Genomic DNA, 19,120 nt, shown 5'->3' with positions numbered 1-19,120 from the left:
TCTCCTCAGCTGGTGAATCACCATCTGAAAGCAGGGAGGTACAACAGTGGCTTTAGCATGAGGACAGGGTGGCAGTAAGGGAGGAAGGAGTGCAGCGATTTAGTAAGTTGGATTGAAAGTGTCAAAGGCTGGTGTTGTGAGGGACAAGTGGAAGGAGAGAGGACAAAAAGGTGTTGATCTTACCATTGCTGTCCAGAACAGGGTCGGCGTCTCCAGTGGCGACGGGACTGATCACCCGGCTTGCCACAATCCTCTGGACGCGCGCCTCAAGATCGCTGAGGAGTTGCAGCTGAGGCCACCCTCCACCCATCCGTTGCTGCTGTCTCCTATTATGAGATAGCTTGGCCTGCAAGAAAAAGGACGGTGTCTGAGTAAATATACAGCCATGGTCTTGCCTGATGTGCCTCCCATAGGTGAATAGCCCTTACTGTATGCAGCCATGGTCTTGCCTGATGTGCCTCCCATAGTTGAATAGCCCTTATTGTATGCAGCCATGGTCTTGCCTGATGTGCCTCCCGTGGTTGAATAGCCCTTACTGTATGCAGCCATGGTCTTGCCTGATTTGCCTCCCATAGTTGAATAGCCCTTACAGTATGCAGCCATGGTCTTGCCTGATGTGCCTCCGATAGTTGAATAGCCCTTACTGTATGCAAAGTGTGGAATGTGCGTGTGTGTTTCATGAGAGGGCCATAGGTGTTGGATAAGTGTTGGGCATTGGGGTTTTAAGACCCTCTGGCCATAGAGTGAGGTTGAGATGGAGGGAAGGAGAGGTATTGAAAAAAAGCCACTCACCCGGACGACCCAAGTGAGGTCGTTGAACTTTTTTCTACATTGTATATGGGTCCTGGGCACCATGCTCCTGGAGGAGACGCTCTGAGCCACCTCCCTCCACGCTCTTCTGTACTCGCGCGGCAAAGGCCTCCTGCCACTCTCTGGGTACAGTACTGATCTTCTGTGCTCCACCGCACCAAACAGAGCCTCCAAGGCCCGCTCGCTGAAGCGCTGTGCTCGCTCCCTGGCCCTCTCCATAGTCCTTGGTTGCTAGATTTAGCAACAGGTCTCTCCAGGCCGAGATTCAAGGCTCCAATGAGCAGGGTGTGGCTGGAGAGCAAGATCAACCCTCCCCTTTAAGAACTGGCCGGCGCCAGTGTGTCTGTGTTCAATCGCTAACTGACAGCACCTACGCTGCGCCCGCGCCCTGAGTTAACGCCTCGCTCCTCGGCCTTTGCGCCTTAAGATAGGTGGGTAGCGCCTGATTTAGCGCTCCAATCACCTCCAGGGGCGATAAAAGCCAAGTTTGCCATCGGAGGCAATATTTAGCGCCAGGCGCTAAACTTTGCGCACGGCCGATAATGGCGCCCCAAACGGGGCAATACTGAATTTTTCCCCCATGACTCATCTTGCCCTACCACATTCAAAGATTTGTGAATATGCTCCCCCGTGGTCCCTCTGCTCTTGCACCCCCCTCAAAATAGTACCATTTAGATTATACTGCCTCTCCACGTTGTTTCTCCCAAAGTGCATCACTTCACACTTATCTGCATTAAATTTCTCTGCCATGTGACTGCCCATTTCACCAGTCTGTCTCTGTCTGTTACTATCATGCTCACTATTGGCTACGTTGTCCACAAACTTCAAAATTATACTCCCTGTACCCAAGTCCAGGTTATTTATACATAACAAGGAAAGCAATGGTAATGGTCCTCATACTGACTCCTGGAGGACCCCACTGCATACATCTCTCCATTTAGAAAGGCATCCGTTTACCACTACCCTCTGCCTCCTATCCCTTAGCCAATTTTGTACCCAAGATACCACCGTCCATTTAATACCGTGTGCTTCAATTTTCCAACTACATCTTTTATGAGGTACTTTATCAAATATATACACACATATACATGCACATACGTGTATATATAAACACACGTACATCTTTAAACACACATGTATACATACGCAGACCTATATACACACACGTATACATACACACACACACACATATATATTCACACACATATACATGCACATATATACACATGCGTATATATACAGACATGTATATATACAAACACACACACTGATGTGGGAAGCACAGGGTTAATGGGAATGTTGTTGTGAAACACTGTAGCTATGTTGGAAGCCATGTATTAGACTGCCACCATAGTCACAAGGCATGATGGGAAGCTTGGCCAAGACAGACAGAAGCGTAGTGTCAGCAGTTAATAAGTAACAGTTGGTCACGAAACCTCATTTCAGAGACGATGGGCAAAGATGAAACCTTGTTACAGAGACAATGGGCAAAGATGAAATAACAGAACACATCTGCTAAAAGCATACGTGATCAGTAATTAACAATTGAGCAACTGTCAGCATCCTTGTCGCTTCCGCTTGATTATGTATAAATACATTGCCACGACTACTGTAAAGTTGAGAGATTTTGCGATGCCGAAAGCCTTCCCCTGCATGCTTGTATTAAAGAATTCTCGTATCGTGGACTATAAGTGACTTTGAGTGGTGTTTTTCCCACAACACACATGCACACTTACACTCAGGATGATTTTTCCATTCTGAGCCTAATTATAAAGCTGTACCCATTCCTTTACTACCCATCTGAGATTTACTAACTCATTACAGACCAGGGATGAAAACTGGGCCCTTTGTTGTGTCTTTTAAGGACTTTCGACATTTTTTTGTGCGGCAGTGGCATTTGTCTGTCTACCAGCTCCTGCCTGAGCTTTCTGATTGATTTAGTGTCTCTGCTGCTTTCCGTTGATGCAATAATGATGACGGTTCCTGCATCAACCCTCAAAGCCCACCCAGCATAGATATAAAAGACCAAAGTCCTAACTCACAGCTGCTGGCGACAGATTTGCCATCACTTGTTTTCTGGGCCTCCAACTACCAGCCTTGGCCTTCCGTACAGCTCAGTGCCCAGGCCTCCTGCTCTCTGATGGGCCTCGGCCTTTGTCTGACGCTCACTCTCCACTGTGCCTCAGCCTCTTTACCCCCCAGCCCCACCCAGTTCCCGGACCTCCGCATCCACCACAATTTCCTCAGCCCATGAGCAACGATTGCTCCACATAATGCTCCTTGCAATGTCTTCTGCTTGAATGTAGTGGTTCATGCTGAGAGACAGCCTCCATGGGTGACAGCAACCCTCTGCTGCCATGCATAAATGGCCATTCTTGACTTGCCAGCCAAAAGCAGTGAGTGTAAGTAGGCAACTTGAGCACTGGGTGTAGTGTATGTACCTTGAAGAAGGAACTATATTCTGCAGCCCCTGTATACTGCAGTACCAGTAGTGACCACCCCTGTATATAAGCCTGCGTAGTAACTTTGTATAGTAGTTCCAGTTTTGTCTCCATTCAGTAAACACCTGTTATAACCAACTTCTGCAGTCCGTGTCTCAATTACACACGGACATTACATTGGCGACGAACAGATCCGAACTTACCTACAGTTCTGCACCACCTCACGGGGATCCATCCCTGAAGCGAAGTTATTAGAGGTCGAAGCCAGAAGGAAGAAGTCCAAAAAAGAAGAAAAAAACAGAAGAAACGGGCGTCGACCGTGGGCAACCGCCCTCTGATTCATCGAATTCGAAGATTTGCAGGAGAGGCTGTCGAGAGCTGGGCTTGGTTATCCAGTCTATGGTGTTCCAGCTAATCGGGCTGGTGGCAGGTAGTACACTGAACCTTCCTGGCTGCGGCGGGCTAGAGCTCGATCGGGTGGCTTTTCAACGGGGCCGAGCAGCGTTGTCGGGAAGAGGAGAGAGAGGGAGAGGGTGGAGCACACGGGGCGCGGCCGGTGCTACGAAGCCGGGCAGCGTACAGACCCGAGAAGAGGGAGGGAAGTGTCCCATAGGGGCTGCTCTGACAACGGGAACAGTAATAATTAAAATAAAAGAAAAAGAAATTAGAAGCGCAGAAAGCCGCGAGGAGCTGCAGTTTGCCACGGGGACTGCGGAGAGCGGCGTTGGCAGCAGCACGGGGGGAAGCGCGCGAAGATCATAGGGCGTCACCATCAAGGCATAAAAACGCCAGCAACAGCACTGGCAGCAGCGGAAAAGGCAGAAAGCGCGGGAGGCGCCATCTTAATCCAGCGGGGAAGAAGGCAAAGCGCGGGAGGCGCCATTTTGTTCAATTGGGGAAGAAGGCAAAGCGCGGAAGGCGCCATCTTAGATCTCCAAGATGCCGAAGACTGGCAATATCACTGCCTTCGATAATGCAATAGAAGACTGGACCACATATGTGGAAAGAGTCGAAGTATATTGCAAGGCAAATGAAGTAGCCGATGAGAAAAAGGCATCGGTACTACTAAATTTAATGGGTGCAAGAACGTACGGCCTATTGCGGAACCTGGTCACTCCAGTCAAACCGATGGAGAAGAGTTTTAATGAAATTGTTGATATCCTACAGGAACACCTAAATCCTACACCGCTGCTGATAGCAGAAAGATTTAAATTCCACAAGAGAAATCAGCATAAAGATGAGAGCAATGCTGATTACCTTACGGAACTACGCAAGCTATCAAAGCACTGCCAGTTCGGAGCAGGACTGGCAGATACCCTACGGGACAAATTTGTCTGTGGACTCTTGAGTGAAGGAACCCAGAAGAGGTTACTCTCAGAGAAAGGGCTGACGCTAGATAAGGCTTTCAGCATGGCAGTATCGTATGAAGCAGCAGCAAGGGGAGCTGTGGAAATACAGCAAAAGCCACAGGAATACGGCACCCATGAAATGACACGGGGATTTGAAAAATGTTATCGCTGCGGCAGAACAACCCATGACCAGAAGGACTGCTGGTCCAAGGACAAAACATGCAGGCAATGCGGAAAGATGGGACACATTGCACGAGTTTGCAGGTCCGGGAAGAAGGCTAATGACAACAAAAAGACTACTAAGGAAAAGTACAGGAAAGTACAAAAGATGACGGACAGTAGTTCCGAAGACCAGAAGAGCGATAGTGGATCCGGGAACAAGAGACTAAGCTGTCTCAAACTACACAATGTAATCGCAGAAGAGGATCACCAAACCATTTGGGTCACCCTCACGATAGCAGGGTCCCAAGTCAAAATGGAATTGGATACAGGATCAGCCCTGACCATCATGAATCGACGAGACTACGAGCGGCTATTCTCACACATACCCTTGAAAGACACATCCATTGTCTTGAAGACATATACGGGGCAGAAAGTATACCCCAGAGGGAAAATAAGGGTGCCTGTCGAATACAACGGCAAGGAAATACAGAAATTGTATCTGTACATACTGCAAGATGGTGGGCCACCGTTATTGGGACGTGAATGGATCAGAAAGATAAGTTTAGACTGGCACTCCATTCAGGCACTGACGGTGGCTGGTAAAAAGGATGACAACGTCACACCTGGATGATTTTCAAATATCTTAGCTAACGCTAAAGAGGTATTTCAACAAGGACTGGGAACTCTTAAAGGCGTAACTGCCTCGATAAAAATAGAAGAGAATGCAATTCCCAAGTTTTTCAAAGCAAGACCGGTACCGTATGCAATTCGCCCAGCCGTCGAGGCAGAGCTGGAGAATCTGGAGAATGCAGGCGTGTTATCTAAGGTAGACTGGAGCGAGTGGGCGACACCCATCGTTCCTGTCATGAAGAAAACATTAAACAATAAGCCTGAGGAGCCAAGGAAGGTTCGCATCTGTGGGGACTTCAAGGTGACTGTGAACCCAGTCCTTCACACAGTACAGTATCCTCTTCCGAGGATAGAAGATATTTTCGCCTCACTATCTGGAGGGAAACGTTTTACAAAAATTGACCGAGCGCAAGCATATTTGCAGATGGAGGTTGAAGAATCCTCTAGGAAATATCTCACGATAAACACTCACAAAGGTCTTTACCAGTATAATCAACTGGTATTCGGAGTAGCATCAGCTCCGGCTATATGGCAAAGAGCGATGGAACAAGTCCTGCAAGGGATTCCGGGGACTCAGTGTTACTTGGACGACATCCTAGTGACAGGTGAAAATGACAGTGAACACCTTGCCAACCTAGAGCAGGTGCTCACTAGACTAAGAGAACATGGGCTACAAGCCAATCGCCCCAAGTTCGAGTTTTTTAAGAAACAAATATCGTATTGTGGCCACGTGATTGATGAAGAGGAGTTACATAAGTCCCCTGACAAAATTGAAGCGGTAGTTAAGGCTCCAGCGCCTGAAAATGTGTCGCAACTGAGGTCATTCCTCGGATTGGTGAATTACTACCATAAGTTTTTGCCGAATTTGTCCACAATTCTGCACCCACTGAACGCCCTGCTACAAACTGGAGTAGCATGGAAATGGAGCGATGAATGTAAGCGGGCCTTTCAGAAGTGTAAAGGCCTGATCACTTCAAGAGAAGTATTGGCTCACTACAACCCATCACTACCGATAAGATTGGCGTGTGATGTGTCTCCCTACGGCGTTGGAGCGGTACTGTCACATAAATTCCTTGATGGTTCAGAGAGGCCGATAGCTTTTGCGTCACGCTCGTTAACTGCAGCCGAGCGTAACTACGCCCAGATTGACAGAGAGGCCCTCAGCCTGGTGTGGGGGGTGAAGAAGTTCAATCACTACCTGCACGGACAGAAATTTACTCTACTAACTGATCATCAACCTCTTGTCTCCATTTTCAACCCTAAGAAGGGCGTCCCGATAATGACAGCACAACGGCTGCAGAGGTGGTCCCTTTTCCTAGGGGCACACCAATATGACATCGAGTACAAAGGAACTAAACAGCATGGGAATGCTGATGGATTGTTGCGCCTACCGTTGCCGATGGTGGAAGAAGCACCTGCAGTGGATCCTGTGGAGATATTCCACTCGACCATAGTCGAATGTCTACCTGTGATGAATGCAAACATAGAAAAGGAAACATGAAATGACCCGACACTCTCCAGGGTCTATGATTTAACGGTGAAGGGATGGCCAGCACATGGCGAACCACTGTTGCCAGCATTCTCGCCGAGAAGAGAACAGCTGTCAGTGTGCCGAGGAACCTTGATGTGTGGATCCAGAGTAGTAATTCCACCCAAATTGAAGGATAGAGTGCTCAATGAACTTCATGAGGGTCATCTGGGAGGGGTAAAAATGAAGAACTTAGCCAGAGCGTTTGTGTGGTGGCCGGGAATCGATAGAGAAATCGAAGAGATGACCAAGAGCTGTACAGGATGCCAGAAGGTCCAAAACGCCTCACCACAAGCCCCTCTACATCCATGGGAGTGGCCTTCATCTCCATGGCAAAGGGTACACATTGATTTTGCTGGTCCATTTATGGACTCGATGTTTTTAATTGCGGTGGATGCACATTCAAAGTGGCCAGAGGTAATAAAAATGTCCTCAACCACCACAGAAAAAACTATCACAGTCTTACGAACCATATTCGCCAGAAATGGGCTGCCTGAACAGATTTGCTCCGACAATAGACCACAGTTTGTGTCTGAAGAGTTCCAGAGGTTCTTAAAGAACAATGGTGTTAAGCATTACACATGCGCCCCATATCATCCAGCCACCAATGGATTGGCTGAGAGGTTCGTTCAAACATTCAAGAAGGCTATCAAGGCAATGTGTAATGAAGACATACCCCTACAACACAAGGTAGATAACTTTTTGTTTGCCTACCGGAATGCGACACATGCGGTTACCAACCAAACTCCAGCCATGATGTTCTTCAATCGAAGACTAAGATGCCGCTTGGATTTGGTTAAGCCAAACATCAGAAGAGATGTGGAGAACAGGCAGTTTCAGAATATGAATGAAAGGCCAACCAGGAGTTTCAAGATAGGTCAACCAGTTTTGGCCCGGGACTACCGCACAGAGAAATGGCAGTCAGGAACGATCTGCACACGGCAAGGACCTCTAATGTATACCGTGGATGTTGGAGAGAGTATTGTAAGATGCCATGCTGACCAGATTCTAGAGTCACTGGAAAATGTCAAATCTACACCACGATCCGATACACCTGGTGATGAAACCGAAGTGCCAATTGCATCTACCTCAGAATCGGTGATATTGGAAGCAGACGAACCAAACAACGACGTTGATCCCGAATCAACTTTGCCAGAAGAACCTGATACCCCAAAGAGGCGTTATCCGGACAGAATCAGGAAGCCTCCTCAAAGACTGAATTTATAATTGATTAACTTCAGCTAATGTATATAGCAACTGTAATTGTAAATATGTTATTTAATTATTAATCGAATGTTATGTACTGTTTAGCTAAAAGGGGAGGAATTGTAGTGTATGTACCTTGAAGAAGGAACTATATTCTGCAGCCCCTGTATACTGCAGTACCAGTAGTGACCACCCCTGTATATAAGCCTGCGTAGTAACTTTGTATAGTAGTTCCAGTTTTGTCTCCATTCAGTAAACACCTGTTATAACCAACTTCTGCAGTCCGTGTCTCAATTACACACGGACATTACACTGGGGCCATCACAGATGAGCCTGATCCCACCTTAACCCAAAGTCCGCACTGACTCTTGCATTGGAGCTCGCTGGATAGCAATGGGAAGCAGCAATCATGGCTGACCTTTCTCCTTCCTACTCCGACTAAGGGGGTTGAGAAGAATGGGAGTGCTGCCACAGCTGCCTGAGGTCAGATTACCCCAAGGTTGCTGACTCTGGTTGGACCATACTCCGGCAGGGTTGGGGGGTGTCTTATCATATGGCCTCCTGTCTCCACACGCTCCCGCCATTGGTCGTCCGCAGAGCAATTGCTCAATAATGGCGGCTACAATACCCACGATCCTCTGAGCTTCAGAAACCGCTCTATCCATCACAGGGTTTTACCGGCTAGAACGCACATGCGCCGGGGCCACTCCTGGGAGTGTTGCAGCCTTGCTGCTCGTGAGTCCAGACGGAGCTAAACAGGAGAAGAAAATGTCCCAGTAATTTTATCTTTCCCGGATTGCTCGCAAGAGTGTCCGGGAGATCGGTCCTTAATTCCGGGAGACTCCAGGACAACCGTGGAGTGTAGGCAACGATAACAACAACTTGTTTGCAGATGATGCAAAGCTGGGTGGGCATGTGTGCTGTGAGGAGGATGCCGAGAAACTCCAGTATGATTTGGACAGGTTGGGTGATTGGGCAGATGCATGGCAGATGCAGTATAATGTGGATAAATGCGAGGTTATCCACTTCGGTGGTAAAAACAGGAAAAAGATTATTATCTGAACGGCAATAGATTGGGAAAAGGGGAAGTGCAATGAGACCTGGGTGTCCTTGTGCACCAGTCGCTGAAGGTAAGCATGCAGGTACAGCAGGCGGTTAAGAAGGCAAATGGTATGTTGGCCTTCATAGCGCGAGGATTCCAGTACAGGAGCAAGGATGTCTTGTTGCAGTTGTACAGGGCCTTGGTGAGACCACACCTTGAGTATTGTGTGCAGTTTTGGTCGCCTTATCTGAGGAAGGATGTTCTTGCCATGGAGGGAGTGCAGCAAAGATTCACCAGACTGATACCTGGGATGACAGGAATGACGTATGAAGAGAGATTGAGTCGATTAGGCTTATATTCACTGGAGTTTAGAAGAATGAGAGGGGATCTCATTGAAACTTATAAAATTCTAACAGGACTAGACAGACTAGATGCAGGAAGGATGTTCCCGATGGCGGGGAGTCCAGAACCAGGGGTCACAGTCTAAGGATAAGGGGTAAGCCATTTAGGACTGAGATGAGGAGGAATTTCTTCACCCAGAGAGTGGTGAACCTGTGGAATTCTCTACCACAGAAGGCAGTTGAGGCCAATTCATTAAATATATTCAAGAAGGAGTTAGATATATTTCTTAAGGCTAACAGGATCAAGGGATATGGGGAGAAAGCAGGGACAGGGTACTGAATTTGGATGATCAGCCATGATCTCATTAAATGGCGGAACAGGCTCAAGGGGCCGAATGGCCTACTCCTGCTCCTATCTTCTATGTTTCTATGTAACTTGCATTTATACAGCGCCTTTAACGGAGTAAACCTCCCAATACGCAACCAAACAAAATTTGACCCCAGACAAAGGAGATATTAGGACAGGTGACCAAATGCTTGGTTAAAGAGGTAGGTTTTAAGAAGTGTCTTAAAGGAGGAGAGGGAGTTGGAGAGGTTTAGAGGGGGAATTACAGGAGGGCCTAGGCAGCTGAAGGTACGGCAGCCAATGGTGGGGAGAAGAGTATGGGGGATGAGCATGCTGGAGGAACGATTTCTCGGGGGGTTGTGGGGCTGGAGGAGGTTACAGAGATCGGGAGGGGGAGGCCATGGAGGGATTTGAACAGGAGGATAATAATTTTAAATTTGAGGCAATGAGATCACTCATCTCCTCAGTGATTAAACATGGGGCCATCTTGCCGTCTATGGATCAGTACTATATATGCTCTATATGGTACATTTACCCACTGAGACAGAGCTGGGGTCTGTTATAACTTCCATCATTATGAGACTGATAGATGTGAGCTCAGGCTGTCCCTTTAAGGAGTGGGTAGAAATGTTCAACAGATCTCCTGTGCTCTCCTAGGTTCACTGTGGGGAGCCTTTGAGCTGCGTGGCTCTTTGATCCTATAATTGGCCCCTGTAGCCATAAAGAGGAAATTGCTCTCCAATAACCTGCTTTTAATGACAGAACACACATTCCCGGAAAAAAAATGTCATTCAACTTAAAATCCCAGCTTTAAGAGAACAAACACCACATGGAGCCAATCATTCTCAAGGTCGATTCCTTATACAGCACGGAAAGATATATGGGAAGGAGCTCAGCTATAGCTATATGGAACTTCCATTATTTTATACTCTACTTGTTCCCTGGTAAATGCACGTTAGACGTCCGACTAATAGCACGGGAGGCACAATACTGTAGACAGTATATAAGGTACAGTATGCACGGTGCAGCATGATAATCAGTTGGCATTGCAATGGCAGTGGAGGGTGGTGGCAGTGTCGGGATATACTGCTGAGACAAGTCCCGCCAGCCTTTGGTTGCATTATCACGGCTCACCATATTATGTTGAGGCAATGAGTTGGCAATGCACATCAACCAAACAGCACAAGCCAGTGACCGAACATCCTGCATTTCAGATGATCGGACCTGGGGAGGGTGAGTGGGCGGTGAGTTAGGGTTAGGTTTAAGGTTGGAGTTGGGGTTAGGGTTGCTTGCCTCTGAGAAGGTTGTGGGTTCAAGTCCAGAGACTTGAGCACAAAATCTAGGCCAACACGCCAGTCCAGTGCTGAGGGATTGCTGCACTGTCGGAGGTGCCGTCTTCCGGATGAGACGTTAAACCAAGTCCCTGTCTGCTCGCTCAGGTGTAAAAGATCCCATGGCACTATTTTGAAGAAGAGCAGGGGAGTTATCCCCGGTGTCCTGGCCAATATTTATCCCTCAACCAAAACAAATGATCTGGTCATTATCATATTGCTGTTTGTGGGAGCTTGCTGTGCACAAATTGGTTGCCAGGTTTCCAATATTACAACAATGACTACTCTTCAAAAGTACTTCATTGGCTGTAAAGCACTTTGGGAAGTCTTGAGGTCATGAAAGGTACTTTATAAGTGGGACTTGAACCCACAACCTTCTGACTCAGAGGCAAGTGCTACCCACCGAGCCACGGCTGACATGGGGAAGCTTTCCCCCATCGCCTTGCTGGTTGGGCCTCAGCTGGTGCACTGTCCAATTCTGGGCCCCACACTTTAGGAAGGATGTCGAGGCCTTGGAGAGGGTACAGAAGAGATTTACTGGAATGGTACCAGGGATGGGATACTTCAGTTATGTGGAGAGACTTGACAAGCTGGGATTGTTGTCCTTCGAGCAGAGAAGGTTAAGGGGAGATTTAATAGAGGTGTTCAAAATTCTAAAGGGTTTTGATAGAGTAGATGGGGGAGAAACTGTTTCCACTGGCAGGAGGGTCGGTAACCAGAGGACGCAGATTTAAGACAATTGGCAAAACCAATTAAGGCTAAAGGGATCAAGGGGTATGGGGAGAAGGCAGGGACCGGGTACTGAATTTGGATGATCAGCCATGATCGCATTGAATGGCGGAGCAGGCTCGAGGGGCCAAATGGCCTACTCCTGCTCCTATCTTCTATGTTACCAGGAGGGGGAGATGAGATTTTTTTTACGCAGTGAGTTGTTGTGATCTGGAATGCGCTGCCTGAAAGGATGGTGGAAGCAGATTCAATAGTAACTCTTAAAAGGGAATTGGATATCTACTTGAAATGGAGAAATTTGCAGGACTATAGGGAAAGAGCAGGGGAGTGGGACCAATTGGAGAGCTCTTTCAAAGAGCCGGCACAGGCACGATGGGCCGAATGGCCTCCTTCTGTCATGTTAGATTGTCACACGAGAATCACAAATAGGGAGAGGGTCGATGCAAGTTGATTTTGTGTGTGTGTTGCCTGTTGTTGGGGGGTGATGTAATTTCCGTTGCTTGGTGTTGGGGGCTGGCTGTGTAACCTGATCCGTTGCACGTCAAGCCTGCGGGAAACAGGGAATGTGGAAGCGCTGGCCGGGGGAAGTCAGGAGCCTGCACTTTGGAGCCAGAAGGAGTGAGAGACGGGGGGAAAGTTCAGTCCAGATGCGATGGAGTTGGGAACTCGTTGACCGTCACCTCCGGCGACAGGAGTGAAGGAGGAAAGGGCTGGTGACCCAAACACAAGGTAACTGCTCCGACCCTCTCTCTCTCTCTCTCTCTCTCTGTACCTGGAGCTGCTTCATTCCGACCACAGAGATTCACAAAGTTGCATTTGAAGCTCTGAAATGACCCTCTCTCTCTCTCCCTTCCTTCTTTGCTCTCCAGCCTGGATCAGCTGTGGCTGGTATTCTAGCGGGGCTTTCAAAGCTCACTTCTCTGAACAGTGAGATAGGTATTGGCAGTCGGTGCAGCTCATTCTGCCCGGGATTGTGAGGGAACTGTTAGCTGCTCCTGGTATCAGTTCAGACCCAGGTTTAACGTTGCCGTTTTCATTCTCAGACAACACGTTCACCTGCAAGAAGAAAAAAACACGGGGAGTAAAGTTTTATTTGGCTTTCTGGCAGTGAAATTGATAAGAAATTGACCTCCCAAGCTGAGATCAACCAATGCTCAATAGCAAAAGGGCTTTTCTTTCATTTGTGGGGGGTTGAGAGAGTGTTGCAGGCTTGTGTGTGTGATTTACTATCAGCGCCCAGAGTATTAAAGTAGTTTTAGTGTCTGGGTGCTTCTGAAAGTTCGCAGGTTCAGCCGTCTCGATGCTGGATCGCGAACCGTGGGAAAAACCGTCAGTGAATGAAGGGATCCCTCACAGCGAAAGCCAAGGACCAGACTCCATCCATCCCACCCAAGCCCCACCACACATACACCAGCTCTTTCCCTCCCCCCCTTACCCCAGCTCTTCCTCCCCCCCCATTACCCCAGCTCCCCCACCCCTTACCCCAGCTCCCCCCTCCCCCCCTTACCCAGCTGCCCCTCCCCCCTTACCCCAGCTGCCCCCTCCCCCCCTTACCCCAGCTCCCCCCTCCCCCCCTTACCCCAGCTCCCCCCTCCCCCCCTTACCCCAGCTCCCCCCTCCCCCCTTACCCCAGCTCCCCCCTCCCCCCCCTTACCCCAGCTCCCCCCTCCCCCCCTTACCCCAGCTCCCCCTCCCCCCCTTACCCCAGCTCCCCCTCCCCCCCTTACCCCAGCTCCCCCTCCCCCCCTTACCCCAGCTCCCCCACCTTACACCAGCTCCCCCCTCCCTCCAGCTCCCCCCTCCCCCCCTTACTCCAGCTCCCCCTCCCCCTTACTCAGCTCCCCCCTCCCCCCTTACTCCAGCTACCACCTCCCCCCTCAACACCAGCTCCCCCCTCCCCCCCTTACCCCAGCTCCCCCTCCCCCCTTACCCCAGCTCCCCCCCTTACCCCAGCTCCCCCCTCCTCCAGCTACCCCCTCCCCCCCTTACTCCAGCTCCCCCTCCCCCCTTACTCCAGCTCCCCCCTCCCCCCTTACTCCAGCTACCACCTCCCCCCCTTACCCCAGCTCCCCCTCCCCCCCCTTACCCCAGCTCCCCCTCCCCCCTTACCCCAGCTCCCCCCCTCCCCCTTACCCCAGCTCCCCCTCCCCCCTTACCCCAGCTCCCCCTCCCCCCCTTACCCCAGCTCCCCCCTCCCCCTTACACCCAGCTGCCCCCTCCCCCCCTTACCCCAGCTCCCCCCTCCCCCCCTTACCCCAGCTCCCCCTCCCCCCCTTACCCCAGCTCCCCTCCCCCCTTACCCCAGCTCCCCCCTCCCCCCCCTTACCCCAGCTCCCCCCCCTTACCCCAGCTCCCCCCTCCCCCCCCTTACCCCAGCTCCCCCCTCCCCCCCTTACCCCAGCTCCCCCCTCCCCCCCTTACCCCAGCTCCCACCTCCCCCCTTACCCCAGCTCCCCCCCTTACCCCAACTCCCCCCTCCCCCCCTTACCCCAACTCCCCCCTCACCCCCCTTACCCCAGCTCCCCCCCTCCCCCCCTTACCCCAGCTCCCCCCTCCCCCCTTACCCCAGCTCACCCCTCCCCCCCTTACCCCAACTCCCCCCTCCCCCTTACCCCAGCTCCCCCCTCCCCCCCTTACCCCAGCTCCCCCCTTACCCCAGCTTCCCCCCTCCCCCCCTTACCCCAGCTTCCCCCTCCCCCCCTTACCCCAGCTTCCCCCTCCGCCCCTTACCCCAGCTTCCCCCTCCGCCCCTTACCCCAGCTTCCCCCTCCGCCCCTTACCCCAGCTTCCCCCTCCGCCCCTTACCCCAGCTCCCCCTCCCCTTACCCCAGCTCCCCCCTCCCCCCCCTTACCCCAGCTCCCCCTCCCCCCTTACCCCAGCTCCCCCCTCCGCCCTTACCCCAGCTCCCCCTCCCCCCCTCCCCCCTTACCCCAGCTCCCCCTCCCCCCTTACCCCAGCTCCCCCTCCCCCTTACCCCAGCTCCCGCCTCCCACCCCTTACCCCAGCTCCCCCCTCCCCCCTTACCCCAGCTCCCCCTCCCGCCCTTACCCCAGCTCCCCCCTCCCCCCTTACCCAGCTCCCCCTTACCCCAGCTCCCCCTCCCCCCCTTACCCAGCTCCCCCCCTTACCCAGCTTCCCCCCTCCCCCCCTTACCCCAGCTTCCCCCTCCCCCCTTACCCCAGCTCCCCCCTCCCCCCCTTACCCCAGCTTCCCCCCTCCCCCCCTTACCCAGCCTCCCCCTCCCCCCCTTACCCCAGCTTCCCCCTCCCCCCTTACCCCAGCTCCCCCCTTACCCAGCTCCCCCTCCCCCCTTACCCAGCTCCCCCCCTTACCCCAGCTCCCCCCTCCACCCTTACCCCCCCTCCCCCCCTTACCCCAGCTCCCCCTCCCCCCTTACCCCAGCTACCCCCTCCCCCCCCTTACCCCAGCTCCCCCTCCCCCCAGCGCCCCCTCCCCCCATACCTGGCCCCTATGTAAGCAAGCTCAGTCTGGCCTCATATCCAGTACTGCAGACCTCCAGATGGAAGATACCTCTCTCCACTGCGTGTTACCTTCTAAGTTAATAAAAGCCTTGTTTTGTTTCGCTAACATCGAGTCTCGGAATTATTGAGGCACATCACACCAGCTCCCCCCTTACCCCAGCTTCCCCCTCCCCCCTTACCCCAGCTCCCCCCTCCCCCCCCTTACCCCAGCTCCCCCAGCTCCCCCTCCCCCCTTACCACCAGCGCCCCCTTACCCCAGCTCCCCCCTCTCCCCCTTACCCCAGCTCCCCCCTCCCCCCCTTACCGCAGCTCCCCCCCTTACCGCAGCTCCCCCTCCACCCATCTCCCCCCTCCCACCTCACCCCAGCTCCCCCTCCCCTCTCACCCCAGCTCCCCCTCCCCTCTCACCCCAGCTCCACCCTCCCCTCTCACCCCAGCTCACCCCCCTCCCCCCTTACCCCAGCTCACCCTCCCCCCCCTTACCCCAGCTCCCCCCTCCCCCCTTACCCCAGCTCCCCCCTCCCCCCCCTTACCCCAGCTCCCCCCTCTCCCCCTTACCCCAGCTCCCCCCTCCCCCCCTTACCCCAGCTCCCCCCTCCCCCCTTACCCCAGCTCCCCCCTCCCTCCCCCTTACCCAGCTCACCCCCCTTACCCCAGCTCCCCCCTCCCCCTTACCCAGCTCCTCCCTTACCCCAGCTCCCCCCTCCCCCCCTTACCCCAGCTCCCCCCTCCCCCTTACCCCAGCTCCCCCCCCCTTACCCCAGCTCCCCCCTCCCCCCTTACTCCAGCTTCCCCTCCCCCTTACCCCGGCTCCCCCCTCCTCCCCCCTTACCCCTGCTCCCCCCTCCCCCCCTTACCCCAGCTCCCCTCCGCCCCTTACCCTCAGCTCCCCCCTCCCCCCCTTACCCCAGCTCCCCCCTCCCCCTTACCCAGCTCCACCCTCCACCCAGCTCACCCCAGGTCCCCCCCCACCCCAGCTGCCCCTCCCCCCTTACCCCAGCGCCCCCCTCCCCTTACCCCAGCTCCCCCCTCCCCTATACTCCAGGCTCCCCCTCCCTTACCCCAGCTCCCCCCCTCCCTTAGCTCCAGCTCCCCCCTCCCCTTACTCCAGCTCCCCCCCTCCCCTATACCCCAGCTCCCCCCTCCCCTTACCCCAGCTGCCCCCTCCTCATACCCCAGCTCCCCGCTTACCCCAGCTCCCCCCCTCCTTACCCAGCCCCCCCTCCCCTTACCCCAGCCACCCCCTCACCCTTACCCAGCTCCCCCCTCCCCCCTTACCCCAGCTCCCCCCTCCCCCTTACCCCCCCAGCTCCCCCCTCCCCCCAGCTCACCCCAGGTCCCCCCCCACCCCAGCTGCCCCCTCCCCCCTTACTCCAGCTCCCCCCTCCCCTTACCCCAGTGCCCCCCTCCCCATACCCCAGATCCCCTCCCCTTACCCCAGCTCCCCCTCCCCTTACCCCAGATCCCCTCCTCTTACCCCAGCTCCCCCCTCCCCTTACCCCAGCTCCCCCCTCCCCTTACCCCAGCTCCCCCTCCCCTTACCCCAGCTCCCCCCTCCCCTTACCCCAGCTCCCCCCTCCCCTTACTCCAGCTCCCCTCTCCCCTTACTCCAGCTCCCCCCCTCCCCTTACCCCAGCCCCCCCTCCCTTACCCCAGCCCCCCCTCCCCTTACCCCAGCCCCCCCGCCCCTTACCCCAGCTCCCCCCTCCCTTACCCCAGTTCCCCCTCCTCATACCCCAGCTCCCCGCTTACCCCAGCTCCCCTCCCGTTTATCCAGCTCCCCCTCCTCACCCCAGCTCCCCCTCCCCTTACCCCAGCTCCCCCTCCCCTTACCCCAGCTCCCCCTCCCCTACCCCAGCTCCCCCCCTTACCCCAGCTCCCCTCCCCCTACCCCAGCTCCCCTCCCCTTACCCCAGCTCCCCCCCTTACCCCAGCTCCCCCTCCCCCTACCCCAGCTCCCCCCCTTACCCCAGCTCCCCCTCACCCAGCTCCCCCCCTTACCCCAGCTCCCCCTCCCCTTACCCCAGCTCCCCCTCCCCCTACCCCAGCTCCCCCCCTTACCCCAGCTCCCCCGCCCCCTACCCCAGCTCCCCCTCCCCTTACCCCAGCTCCCCCCTCCCTTACCCCAGCTCCTCCTTACCCCAGCTCCCCCTCCTCATACCCCAGCTCCCCCTCCCCTTACCCTCTTGTACCCTAACTCTCCCAGCTCACCCCTCTGTACTCTAACTCTCCCACAACAGCATTCCGACCTTCTAAGGTCTGTGTCTGTATCTTTTCAGCCAGATTATTTCTGGCATCTATCATGCTTTGTGTGAACAGGTCTTTACTGACGTGTAACTGATTTAGATTTACTTTTCACTAGTACCTCTGACCTCTGGCCTGCCTTTCTTTAAAACAAGTTTATCTTATCTAAGCTATTTAACATTGTATATGGTACACCCTGGTGTCATCTCTCTCCAACCACCCCCCCCCCCACCCTCCAGTTTACTTTTTCCTCTCAAAATTACTATTAAAAAAAAAAAATTCTGCCCATTTGCCAATTGAATTCCAATTTGTGCTGCTGGTGAATTCTTAAAATAAACGTAGACTCGGAGATCTTTTCTCTCTCCCCAGTTGACACAAGTCTCTTTTGTAATGTGACAACCGGAACTCCACAAATACTTCCAAGTTTGCCCTTAGTTTGTCCTGAGGTAGAGCCTCTAACACTGGAATGGTAGTGTAGTGATTATGTTACTGGACTAGTAATCCAGAGGCCTGGATTAATGCTCTGGCAATGGGAGTTTAAATCCCACCATGGCAGCTGGGGAATTTAAATTCAATTAATTAAATTAATTAAATTAATTTGATAATGTTGTGACCACACCCCTCAACTCCTCATGGAAATATTGGAGGAGGGGGTTATGGCTGAGAGAAAGCTGGCTTCAAATTGAAAAATGGTGCCTTTTGATAAGAGTCATGCTCCCGAACCAGGGGACAATGACTTTGCAAACACTTTTCATGACGTGGTGCCCTTCAGCTCACTGGCAAGAAAACTCAACACGAGCCATCGAGCCAACACATCAACATTCCCTCACCCAGCGGCTCACAACTACAGCAACTTGCATTTACATAGTGCCTGTTAACGCTGTGTGGCCTTTACATGGGGTTTCGGCTCCTTGACCCACTGTTTAACAGCTGCAGGTGATGGGTGGGACGTTTCGGAAGAGACGTTAAATTGAGGCCCCGTCTGCCCTCTCCGGTGGACATAAAAGATCCGAAGAAGAGCAGGGGTGTTCTGGTAAATATTTATCACTGAAACAGATTATCTGATCATTATCACATTGTTGTTTGTGGGAGCTTGCTGTGCACAATAGGCTGCCGCATTTCCCTACATTACAACAGTGATTACACCTCAAAAGTACTTTTATTGGTTGTAAAGCACTTTGGGACGTCCTGAGGTCATGAAAGGCGCTATATAAATGCAAATTCTTTTTTCTAAAAGATCCTTTCAAATGTCAGTTTATCAATGACCTCTCTGTGCTAATATTTATCCTTACCAGATCTTAGTGTATGTAAGAAAACCACAAGTGTTGAAAATGATTGATCTACTCCCCCGTTGTAGGTATGATTCCCAAACTGTGCTGAGGTAGCTCACCTCAGCCTGGTTAGCATCTGGGGCCAGCCTCCTTATCTCTGGGCTGCAGGGGGGTGGGGTGGGGGGGGGGGGGTAAGGTACCAGATCA

The 19,120-nt window shown here is 53.0% G+C and overlaps 1 protein-coding gene across 1 annotated transcript in view; it reads left to right on the top strand.

Moving 5' to 3' along the window:
* Positions 1-12,400: 12,400 nt before the first annotated feature.
* Positions 12,401-19,120, top strand: part of plekhh1 (pleckstrin homology, MyTH4 and FERM domain containing H1) — a 338,941-nt gene continuing 332,221 nt past the window's right edge. Inside the window, exon 1 of the mRNA XM_086003678.1 lies at positions 12,401-12,644. The gene's annotated coding sequence lies outside the window, so the exon portion shown is untranslated. The remainder of the gene's footprint in view (positions 12,645-19,120) is intronic.

The sequence above is a fragment of the Somniosus microcephalus genome, chromosome 12 (genome assembly GCF_052327205.1).
Source record: "Somniosus microcephalus isolate GS21.2 chromosome 12, FLI_Smic_1.0, whole genome shotgun sequence".
Lineage (NCBI taxonomy): Eukaryota > Metazoa > Chordata > Chondrichthyes > Squaliformes > Somniosidae > Somniosus > Somniosus microcephalus.
This window is presented reverse-complemented; position numbering and strand designations above follow the sequence as displayed.